We start from the raw sequence: 5000 nt of genomic DNA on the forward strand, positions 1-5000 counted from the left end.
CTATCTATCTATCTATCTATCTATCTATCTATCTATCTATCTATCTATCTATATGTCTCTATCTCTATCTATCTATCTAGTGACTCTCAGGGCGGCGCGGCCCCCTTTTATACCCTTCCTGGACGATGAAGATGTTCCTGCACATGAAGATGTTCCTACACAGCAGCCAGATTGTGACATCACAGAGCATCCCTGTGATGTCACAATCTGGCTGCTGTGTAAGAACATTTTCATTGGCTGCTGTGTAGGAACATCCTCAATGGCTGCTGTGTTGGAACATCTTCATTGGCTGCTGTGTAGGAACAGTCTCATTGGCTGCTGTGTCTATCTATCTATCTATCTATCTATCTATCTATCTATCTATCTATCTATCTATCTATCTATCTATATATCTATCTATCTATCTATCTATCTATCTATCTATCTACCTATCTATCTATCTATCTATCTATCTATCTATCTATCTATCTATCTATATGTCTCTATCTCTATCTATCTATCTAGTGACTCTCAGGGCGGCGCGGCCCCCTTTTATACCCTTCCTGGACGATGAAGATGTTCCTGCACATGAAGATGTTCCTACATAGCAGCCATTGAAGATGTTCCTACACAGCAGCCAATGAAAATGTTCCTACACAGCAGCCAGATTGTGACATCACAGAGCATCCCTGTGATGTCACAATCTGGCTGCTGTGTAAGAACATTTTCATTGGCTGCTGTGTAGGAACATCCTCAATGGCTGATATGTAGGAACATCTTCATTGGCTGCTGTGTAGGAACAGTCTCATTGGCTGCTGTGTCTATCTATCTATCTATCTATCTATCTATCTATCTATCTATCTATCTATCTATCTATCTATCTATCTATCTATCTATCTATCTATCTATCTATATGTCTCTATCTCTATCTATCTAGTGACTCTCAGGGCGGCGCGGCCCCCTTTTATACCCTTCCTGGACGATGAAGATGTTCCTGCACATGAAGATGTTCCTACACAGCAGCCAGATTGTGACATCACAGAGCATCCCTGTGATGTCACAATCTGGCTGCTGTGTAAGAACATTTTCATTGGCTGCTGTGTAGGAACATCCTCAATGGCTGCTGTGTTGGAACATCTTCATTGGCTGCTGTGTAGGAACAGTCTCATTGGCTGCTGTGTCTATCTATCTATCTATCTATCTATCTATCTATCTATCTTTCTATCTATCTATCTATCTATCTATCTATCTATCTATCTATCTATCTATCTATCTATCTATCTATCTATCTATCTATCTATCTATCTATCTATATGTCTCTATCTCTATCTATCTATCTAGTGACTCTCAGGGCGGCGCGGCCCCCTTTTATACCCTTCCTGGACGATGAAGATGTTCCTGCACATGAAGATGTTCCTACACAGCAGCCATTGAGGATGTTCCTACACAGCAGCCAATGAAAATGTTCCTACACAGCAGCCAGATTGTGACATCACAGAGCATCCCTGTGATGTCACAATCTGGCTGCTGTGTAAGAACATTTTCATTGGCTGCTGTGTAGGAACATCCTCAATGGCTGCTGTGTAGGAACATCTTCATTGGCTGCTGTGTAGGAACAGTCTCATTGGCTGCTGTGTCTATCAATCTATCTATCTATCTATCTATCTATCTATCTATCTATCTATCTATCTATCTATCTATCTATCTATCTATCTATCTATCTATCTATCTATCTATCTATCTATCTATCTATCTATCTATATGTCTCTATCTCTATCTATCTATCTAGTGACTCTCAGGGCGGCGCGGCCCCCTTTTATACCCTTCCTGGACGATGAAGATGTTCCTGCATATGAAGATGTTCCTACACAGCAGCCATTGAGGATGTTCCTACACAGCAGCCAATGAAAATGTTCCTACACAGCAGCCAGATTGTGACATCACAGAGCATCCCTGTGATGTCACAATCTGGCTGCTGTGTAAGAACATTTTCATTGGCTGCTGTGTAGGAACATCCTCAATGGCTGATATGTAGGAACATCTTCATTGGCTGCTGTGTAGGAACAGTCTCATTGGCTGCTGTGTCTATCTATCTATCTATCTATCTATCTATCTATCTATCTATCTATCTATCTATCTATCTATCTATCTATCTATCTATCTATCTATCTATCTATATGTCTCTATCTCTATCTATCTAGTGACTCTCAGGGCGGCGCGGCCCCCTTTTATACCCTTCCTGGACGATGAAGATGTTCCTGCACATGAAGATGTTCCTACACAGCAGCCAGATTGTGACATCACAGAGCATCCCTGTGATGTCACAATCTGGCTGCTGTGTAAGAACATTTTCATTGGCTGCTGTGTAGGAACATCCTCAATGGCTGCTGTGTTGGAACATCTTCATTGGCTGCTGTGTAGGAACAGTCTCATTGGCTGCTGTGTCTATCTATCTATCTATCTATCTATCTATCTATCTATCTATCTATCTATCTATCTATCTATCTATCTATCTATCTATCTATCTATCTATCTATCTATCTATCTATCTATCTATATGTCTCTATCTCTATCTATCTAGTGACTCTCAGGGCGGCGCGGCCCCCTTTTATACCCTTCCTGGACGATGAAGATGTTCCTGCACATGAAGATGTTCCTACACAGCAGCCAGATTGTGACATCACAGAGCATCCCTGTGATGTCACAATCTGGCTGCTGTGTAAGAACATTTTCATTGGCTGCTGTGTAGGAACATCCTCAATGGCTGCTGTGTTGGAACATCTTCATTGGCTGCTGTGTAGGAACAGTCTCATTGGCTGCTGTGTCTATCTATCTATCTATCTATCTATCTATCTATCTATCTATCTATCTATCTATCTATCTATCTATCTATCTATCTATCTATCTATCTATCTATCTATCTATCTATCTATCTATCTATATGTCTCTATCTCTATCTATCTATCTAGTGACTCTCAGGGCGGCGCGGCCCCCTTTTATACCCTTCCTGGACGATGAAGATGTTCCTGCACATGAAGATGTTCCTACATAGCAGCCATTGAGGATGTTCCTACACAGCAGCCAATGAAAATGTTCCTACACAGCAGCCAGATTGTGACATCACAGAGCATCCCTGTGATGTCACAATCTGGCTGCTGTGTAAGAACATTTTCATTGGCTGCTGTGTAGGAACATCCTCAATGGCTGCTGTGTAGGAACATCTTCATTGGCTGCTGTGTAGGAACAGTCTCATTGGCTGCTGTGTCTATCAATCTATCTATCTATCTATCTATCTATCTATCTATCTATCTATCTATCTATCTATCTATCTATCTATCTATCTATCTATCTATCTATCTATCTATCTAACTATCTGTCTATCTATCTATCTATCTATCTATCTATATGTCTCTATCTCTATCTATCTATCTAGTGACTCTCAGGGCGGCGCGGCCCCCTTTTATACCCTTCCTGGACGATGAAGATGTTCCTGCACATGAAGATGTTCCTACACAGCAGCCAGATTGTGACATCACAGAGCATCCCTGTGATGTCACAATCTGGCTGCTGTGTAAGAACATTTTCATTGGCTGCTGTGTAGGAACATCCTCAATGGCTGCTGTGTTGGAACATCTTCATTGGCTGCTGTGTAGGAACAGTCTCATTGGCTGCTGTGTCTATCTATCTATCTATCTATCTATCTATCTATCTATCTATCTATCTATCTATCTATCTATCTATCTATCTATCTATCTATCTATCTATCTATCTATCTATCTATCTATCTATCTATCTATATGTCTCTATCTCTATCTATCTATCTAGTGACTCTCAGGGCGGCGCGGCCCCCTTTTATACCCTTCCTGGACGATGAAGATGTTCCTGCACATGAAGATGTTCCTACACAGCAGCCATTGAGGATGTTCCTACACAGCAGCCAATGAAAATGTTCCTACACAGCAGCCAGATTGTGACATCACAGAGCATCCCTGTGATGTCACAATCTGGCTGCTGTGTAAGAACATTTTCATTGGCTGCTGTGTAGGAACATCCTCAATGGCTGCTGTGTTGGAACATCTTCATTGGCTGCTGTGTAGGAACAGTCTCATTGGCTGCTGTGTCTATCTATCTATCTATCTATCTATCTATCTATCTATCTATCTATCTATCTATCTATCTATCTATCTATCTATCTATCTATCTATTTATCTATCTATCTATATGTCTCTATCTCTATCTATCTAGTGACTCTCAGGGCGGCGCGGCCCCCTTTTATACCCTTCCTGGACGATGAAGATGTTCCTGCACATGAAGATGTTCCTACACAGCAGCCAGATTGTGACATCACAGAGCATCCCTGTGATGTCACAATCTGGCTGCTGTGTAAGAACATTTTCATTGGCTGCTGTGTAGGAACATCCTCAATGGCTGCTGTGTTGGAACATCTTCATTGGCTGCTGTGTAGGAACAGTCTCATTGGCTGCTGTGTCTATCTATCTATCTATCTATCTATATATCTATATATCTATCTATCTATATATCTATCTATCTATCTACCTATCTATCTATCTATCTATCTATCTATCTATCTATCTATCTATCTATCTATCTATCTATCTATCTATCTATCTATCTATCTATCTATCTATCTATCTATATGTCTCTATCTCTATCTATCTATCTAGTGACTCTCAGGGCGGCGCGGCCCCCTTTTATACCCTTCCTGGACGATGAAGATGTTCCTGCACATGAAGATGTTCCTACATAGCAGCCATTGAGGATGTTCCTACACAGCAGCCAATGAAAATGTTCCTACACAGCAGCCAGATTGTGACATCACAGAGCATCCCTGTGATGTCACAATCTGGCTGCTGTGTAAGAACATTTTCATTGGCTGCTGTGTAGGAACATCCTCAATGGCTGCTGTGTAGGAACATCTTCATTGGCTGCTGTGTAGGAACAGTCTCATTGGCTGCTGTGTCTATCAATCTATCTATCTATCTATCTATCTATCTATCTAT

This window comes from Borostomias antarcticus (genome assembly GCF_949987555.1).
Source record: "Borostomias antarcticus genome assembly, contig: scaffold_49, whole genome shotgun sequence".
NCBI classification, from domain to species: domain Eukaryota; kingdom Metazoa; phylum Chordata; class Actinopteri; order Stomiiformes; family Stomiidae; genus Borostomias; species Borostomias antarcticus.